This window comes from Neophocaena asiaeorientalis, unplaced genomic scaffold (assembly GCF_003031525.2).
Source record: "Neophocaena asiaeorientalis asiaeorientalis breed wild unplaced genomic scaffold, Neophocaena_asiaeorientalis_V1.1 scaffold129, whole genome shotgun sequence".
NCBI lineage: Eukaryota > Metazoa > Chordata > Mammalia > Artiodactyla > Phocoenidae > Neophocaena > Neophocaena asiaeorientalis.
The window spans coordinates 6,106,575-6,114,509 of record NW_020172446.1 but is presented as its reverse complement, the minus strand read 5'-3'; positions in this window follow the sequence as shown (position 1 = coordinate 6,114,509).

The window sequence follows — 7,935 nt, the reverse complement described above, 5'->3', positions numbered from 1 at the left end:
TTTTTGTTGCGCCACACAGCATGTAGGATCTTAGTTCCCTAACTAGGGATTGAACCCACGCCCCTTGCAGTGGCAGTGTGGAATCTTAACCACTGGACTGCAGGGAAGTCCCCATTTGTATTACTTTTTAGATTCTATGTATAAGTTATATCCTATAGTATTTACCTTTCTCTGTCTGACTTATTTCACTAAGCATAATATTCTCTAGGTCCATCCATGTTGCTGCAAATGGCAGTATTTTATTCTTTTTTATGGCTGAGTAATATTCCATATATATACGGTGTATATATATATATATCTTCTTAATCCAGTCATCCATTGATGGACACTTGGGTTGCTTCCATGTCTTGGCTATTATAAATGGTGCTGCTGTGAACATTGGGGTGATCTTTTCGAATTAGTGTTTTCATTTTTTATGGATATATACCCAGGAGTGGAATTGCTGGATCTGTTTTTAGTTTTTTAGTTCTGTTTTTATTTCCCATCAGGGAAGTACCTTCTGCCCATGTTTTGATCAGATTGTTCTTTTTGATATTGAGTTGTATGAGTTGTCTTTATGTTGGATATAACCTCTTGTCAGCTGCATCATTTGAAAATATTTTCTCCCATTCTGTAGATTGTCTTTTCATTTTGTTGATGGTTTCCTTTGCTGTGCAAAAATTTTTAAGTTTAATTAGGTCTCATTTGTTTATTTTTGCTTTTATGTCTTTTGCTGTCGGAGACTGATCCAAGAAAATATTGCTACGATTTATGTCAGAGAGTTCTGCCCATGTTCTCTTCTAGGAGTCTTATAGTTTCAGGTCTTACATTTAGGTCTGTAAACCATTTTGAGTTTATTTTTGTATATGGTATGGGAGAATGTTCTAATATCATTGTTTTACGTGCAGCTCTCCAGGTTTCTCTGCACCACTTGTTGAAGAAACTGTCTTTTCTCCATTATATATTCTTGCCTCCTTTATTGTAGATTAATTGACTGTAGGTATGTGGGTTTATTTCTGGCCTCTCTATTCTGCTCCATTGAACTGTGTGTCTGTTTTTGTGTCAATACCATGATGCTTTGATCACTGTAGCTTTGTAAGTATAGTCTGAAGTCTCCGGTTTTGTTCTTTTATCTCAGGATTGCTTTGGCAATTGGGGGTCTTGAGTGGTTCCATATAAATTTTAGGATTCTTTGTTCTACTTCTGTGAAAAATGTCATGGGTATTTTGATGGGGATTGCATTAAATCTGTAGATTGCTTTGGGTAGTATGGTCATTTTAATTATATTAATTCTTCCAGTACAAGAGCACAGGATAAATTTCCATTTCTTTGAATCATTTTCAATTTCTTTCATCAGTGTTTTATAGTCTTCAGAGTATAGATCTTTCACACCCTTGGTTAAATTTATTCCTAGGTATTTTATTTATTTTTGATGTGATTTTAAGTGAGATTTTTAAAAAACTTTCTCTTTCTGATGTTTCATTATTTGTGTATAGAAATGCAACAGATTTCTGTATATTACTCTTGTATCCTGCAACCTTGCTGAATTCATTTATTCTAATAGTTTATTTTTAGGTGGAGACTTTAGGGTTCCTTATATAAAGTATCATGTCATGTGCAAATAGTGACAGTTTTGCCTCATTCCTTACAACTTTGATACCTTTTATTTCTTTTTCTTGTCTGATTGCTGTGGCTAGGACTTCTAATATTATGCTAAAAGAAGCAGTGAGAGTGGGCATCGTTGTCTTGTTCCTGAATTTAGAGGAAATGCTTTCCTCTAACGCTTTCCTCTTAAGTTTTTCAGAGTGGTCTGTTGTATCATTTAAGACCTCTGTTGCCTTATTTTGTTTTTTGTCTGCATGATCTGTCCATTGATGTCAGTAGGGTGTTAAAATCTCCTACTATTATTGTATTATTGTCAATTTCTCCCTTTATGTCTGTTAGTATTTGCTTTATATATTTAGGTGTTCCTGTATTGGGTACCTATATGTTAATGAGTATAATATCCTCTTGTATTCATCCCTTTTTCATTATATAATGCTCTTCTTTGTCTTTTGTTATAGCCTTTTTTTAAAAATTATTTTTTAAAATTTACCTATCTTTTTTGGCTGCGTTGGGTCTTTGTTGCTGCGTGCGGGCTTTCTCTAGTTGCGGTGAGCAGGGGCTACTCTTCGTTGTGGTGTGCATGCTTCTCATTGTGGTGGCTTCTCTTGTTGCGGAGCACGGGCTCTAGGTGCGTGGGCGTTAGTAGTTGTGGTACGTGGGCTCAGTGGTTGTGGCTCATGGGCTCTAGAGCGCAGGCTCATTAGTTGTGGCGCATGGGTTTAGTTGCTCCACAGCACGTGGGATCTTCCCAGACCAGGGCTTGAACCGATGTCTCCTCCATTGGCAAGCGGATTCTTAACCACTGAGCCACCAGGGAAGTCCGTAGCCTTTGTTTTAAAGTCTATTTTGTCTGATATGAGTGTCACTACCCCTGCTTTTTTGTTGTTTCTATTTGCATGAAATATCTTTTTGCCTCCCCTCACTTTGTCTTTTTTTTTTTTTTTTAATTTATTTGGCTGCGTTGGGTCTTAGTTGTGGCACGTGGGATCTTCACTGGGCATGCAGGATCTTTTGTTGCTGCACGTGGGCTTCTCTAGTTGCGGCGTGTGGGCTCAGTAGTTGTGGTGTGCGGGCTTAGTTGCCCTGTGGCATATGGGATCTTAGTTCCCTGACCAGGGATAGAACCAGCGTCCCCTGCATTGGAAGGCAGATTTTTTTTTCTTTTTTAAAAATTATTTATTCTTATTTTTGGCTGCATTGGGTCTTTGTTGCTACGCACAGGCTTTCTCTTAGTTGCAGCGAGTCGGGGCTACTCTTCATTGCGGTGTGCGGGCTTCTCATTGCGGTGGCTTCTCTTGTGGGGAGCACGGGCTCTAGGTGCACGGGCTTCAGTAGTTGTGGCTTGCAGGTTCTAGAGTGCAGGCTCAGTAGTTGTGGTGCACGGGCTTAGTTGCTCCATGGCATGTGGGATCTTCCCAGACCAGGGCTTGAACCCGTGTCCCCTGCATTGACAGGCAAGATTCTTAATCACTGCGCCACCAGGGAAGCCCCTTATTGTAGGTTTTTGACTTGTGGTTACCATGGGGTTCATATATATTGACCCATAATTATATCTAATTGCTTTAAACTGATAATCATTTAAATTTAAACATTCTAAAAGATCTACATTTTTTGCTTCTCTCCCCCACATTTTGAGTTTTTGATACCATTTTATATCTTTGTGCTTATCCCTTTACTGTTTATTGTAGTTGCTTTTTAAAATTAAAAAAAATCTAAGTACTGGCTTATTTAAGTGATCTTTAATCCTTACTATATATTTGCCTTGCCTATTGGGATTTTCCCTCTCCTATAGATTCTTCTTTTCCATTTAGAGTAGACCTCTGCGCCACCAGGGAAGCCCTCAACATTTCTTTTAGGGTAGGTTTAGTATTGCTGAATTCTTTTAGTTTATGCTTGTCGGAGAAATTCTTTTCTTCTCTTCTAAATGATAATCTTGCTGGATAGAGTATCCTAGGTTGCAGGATTTTCCCTTTTAGGGCTTTGAATGTATTATGCCACTTCTGCCCTGCCCTGCAAAGTTTCTCCAGAGAAATGAGCTGATAGCCTTGTGGGGATTCCCTTGTGTATGACTCTCTGTTTTTCTCCTGCTGCCTTTAGAATTCTCTTTATAGCTTTAATTTTGCCATTTTAATTATGATATGTCTTGGTGTGGGCCGGTTTGGGCTCATCTTGTTTGGCACTCTGCTTCCTGAAATTGGATATGTTTCCCTTTTTAGGTTTGGGACGTTTCCAGCCATAATTTCTTCAAGTACATTTTTGATCCCTTTCTCTCTCTTTTTCTGGAACCCCTATAATGTGAATATTGGCACATTTTATATTCCATAGATCTTGAATGTTGTTTTCTCCCTCCCTCTCTCCCTCCCCCCCCCTTTCTTCTTTCTTCTGTTCTTATTGGGTGATTTCTGTTATTCTATCCTCCAGATCACTTATGCATTCTTCTGTGTCATTTAGTCTGCTATTCATTGCTTCTAGAGTGCTTTTTATCTCAGAGATTGAATTATCAATTTTTGATGGGGTCTTTTAAATTTCTAGTTCCTTGGTAGAATGATCTGTGCTTACGTCTACTGTCTTAATTCAGTTAGCATTTTTATTACCCACTTTTCGAATTCATTGTCTATTGATTATCTCTTTTTCATTATTTATTTCTTCAGGGGTTTTCTCTTGCTCTTTGAGTTGAGAGTAGCTCCTCTGCGTTTTCATTTTACTTAACTTTCTCTGTCTCTGAATTCAGGTGCAACAGTTATCTGTTATGGTCTTGAAGGGGTGTTTTTATGTGGGAACATCCCTGTGTAGACTGTGTGCGCCTAACATCTTTGGCGTGTGGGTTGAATTTGATGTGGATGCCAGCCCACTACTTTCCTCGGGTTGTGTTGACAACTACCACCTTGATGGGGGGGTACGGCTGGCGTTGGAGGAGCCAAAGACTGTGTAGGGTGTGAGGCGAGACTTGCTGTCTCCTCACTGGCCACAGCCGCCCTGTTGGGTGGGGTCTGCTCCCAAGCTGCTGGAGTGGAAGCCCTGAGGGTCGGGCTGGAGCTGGCTCTGTTCCCTTCAAGTGTGTGTTTTTCCGTCTCCCCACACTGGAACCTTTGCCCTGGAGGGGAGTGCTGAAATAAGCAGGGTTTGTGTGCTTACAGATGTCCAACGTGCTGCTTGTGTAGGTGTCTGCAGTCACGCTCAGAACCAGATCAGGGTTGTCTTTTCCCCTATTGCGGTGGTCCCAGCTCTAGTGTAAGGTTGTGGCATGGAGTGGGTGGGGCTGGAGCGTTTGCTTGGGGATCATGGCATTGTGGTTGCAGGAATCGAAATGGCTGCACTGTCACGAGGAGTCTGGGCTACTCTGTGGCGCTGAGTAAGCGCCAGCAATGGCCGTCACCCAGCCTGTACCATACCCCAGGCCCGTGGGTCACCTCTGTGTCCCTAGATCGAGTCCTTTTCCAGGATGTGGCTGCCCTAGATTCAGTGCCAAGCTGTGGTGTGGAGTGAGTGGGGCCAGGGGGTTCACTCAGCTTGGGTCAGAGTGTGGCAAGGTGACAGCTGCTAGGGCAGACAGCTCTCTGCCCTGTTTGGTGGCAAGCCAGCACTGCGTACTCCTCGCCAGTGCGGTCTAGGCTTCTCCAGCCTTTCTATGTGTCACAGCTGTTCTCCAGGCAGCCAAAGGGCCTTGCCTCCTCTGTATAAGACCGCAGGACTAGAATGCCCAGTCTGTCTCTCAACCTGCTCACTCCCCAGGGTGAGTGTCCACCTGTATGATCTCCCTGTACCTCTTAGTTCCCTCCTGGGGGCACAGGTCTCGACCCGGTGCTTTTCTTCCCATCCTACCTGGGATGGGATTATGGGGGAATCTTTCTTGCAGCCTTGGTTGTATAGGAGTCCTTCTGCCAGTTTTCACGTAGTTTTTGGTGAGAATTGTTCTACATGTAGATGTATTTTTTGATTTGTGGGGGGGAGGTGAGCTCTACATCCTCTTACTCTGCCATCTTGATCACCCTCCCACTCTCTTTCTCTCTCCTTTCCTCCTCGCATTCTCTCCCTTTCCCTACTCAGGGAACTCTGTGGTACTTGGGGTGGTTTCTCATCTGTGCCCCAGAAGTCTTTGGAGCCAGCAGGAGTTTTGTGCATACTCACCTAGGCTTGGACCCGTCATCTTCATAACCACATGCTCCAGACTCATGGACTTGGCTCCTTTCAAACAATGTCCATGTTGGCAGCTTTCATCCATTCATTCAACAAATACTTACTCGAGGCCTGCCCTACGCTCAGTCCTGGTCTGGGGTTACTGTGGTAAACAAGACAGGTGTGGCCCTTACTCTCATGAAGGTTAGTGAGGGGAGAAAGGAATGAGCAAATATACCAGGTGATTTTGATGGTAAGTGCCGTGAAGAAAAGAAAGCAGGCTGATGCGGGAGAAAGTGACTGAGGTTGTCAAGACAGGCCTCACAAAGAGGTGATGCTCGAGACCTAGATGCTAGATCAGACTGCACCAGATCACCAGGCAGGTTTCTCTGTTGAAAAATAACAGGATCCGACTCCAGTTAACGTAAGCAGAAAAGGAATGCACTGGAAGGGTACTGGGTACTTCAGAGAATGGGCGGAAGGCCTGGAAAATTAGGCCAGCACAGAGGCGGTTGCTAAGGGAGGTTGGCCAGAACACTGACCAAAATCATGCTACAGCTGTTTCTTGTTAGGACCCAGCCACCTCTGCTCTGGATACTGACCTCGAACCCTGGACCCACAGGCACACCACCACCAGAGGGACCTCCAAACTGGGCCTGATTACCGCAGACCACAGGTTGTTCACAGGTAAGCCGGGGTTGCTCCCATCTCACACAGAGTGAAAGCCACAGACTTTATAATGTCGTCCTTCATCTGGTCCCCCGTTCCCTATGCTCTCATCTACCCTTGTTTCCTCGCCCCAACCTGCTCCACCCACATCGCTCTCCTTGCAGTTCCTGTCACACCAAGCCTGCCCCCACCTCTAGGGGCACTGGCTGTTCCCACCACTTGGAGCACTTCAAGTCTCCCCAGAACTCCCCCCTTGACCACCTCCAAGTGTAAGCTCAGAAGTCACCTTCCCTGGAGGCCCCCCACATCTCCCTATTTAAGCCCAGCCTCCCCTGCCCGCAGGATTCCTTTATGCCTTTTTTTTCCTTGTCATCCTTTAACATGTTCTGTTTACTGTTCATTAACTGGCTTGCTGACGAATCTGCCCCAGGTGCCTAGACCAGTGGGTGGCCTTGGAGTTAACACTCCACAGCTGTTGGTTGGATGTGTAGATGATAACATGGCATCAAATGGCTTGGGAGGCATAAGTTGGATCCTGGTCTGTCACTAACCAGCTGTGATTCTGCACAAATATTTTACCCATCTGTAACACGGGCACCTTCCTCAAATGGATTCTTGATGAAGAGTAAACGAGACAATGTGCAGAATAAGCCCTGGTTGCTGGGCTCTCGTTCTTTCCTCTTCACCCATTCAGATCTATTAAGATGAGTCTCCCAAGCCCGTATGATCACAATGAACGTCTCCATTTACTTTGGATTATATGTCATTATAAATATTAACAAATAAGACTTAAAAAGGACACCTTCGGGTAGGTCAGACAAAAGTACAAAAATTGTGTGTGGGGCTGCAGTTTCAGGACTGTTTCTGCAGCCGTCACATGATAGCAAAACGGTGGTAAGCAGTGCACGAGTCTGCGTCGAAGACAGCCAGAGTCCATGCATCGGGAGGTTCTCTCGGTTGGAGAACGAACAAAGGGAGGACATGCTCGGGCCAGGAGATGCAGTTCCTCGCTCTCGCCACTAGAGGTCAGGAGGTTACCGCTTCAGGGTTGGAAGACGGGCCCGTGGGGGATCGGCTAGTGGTGGCGGTGGGTGCTGAGACTAGGCAGGGGTGTGGGGGTGGCGGTGGATGCCACACCTGGTGACCCCCTGGTTATTGACATCTGACTTTGGAATGACTTTGTTTTGTTTTGTTTGGCGTCAAATTCACCGTCTTTGTGGGGCTGAGGGACCAGAGGAAAGATGCCAGCTTGGGGTCAAAGGGAGAGCTCACACTGCAGCTTCTCAAAGCGCCTTTTTCTCTAACAAACAGAGATAGAACGTGCAAGGGGTCCAGAACAGTGCCAGGGTCCTAGTGAAGGTTCTCCCTGGGAGGTCTTCTACCCAGTGCCCCATCCTCCACCCGGGCTAGCTGTCCAGGAGCCCCACCTCCCAGCCTGACTGTCCCTGTGGTCAGCTGGGACCAAATCTGCTCTTGCACAGTCCAGGGCCGTAGAAGGCCTTGGACTAGGTGCCAGGTGTCCTGGGTTCTTATCCCAACTGGGTCCTGTGTAGGCCCCTTCTGCTT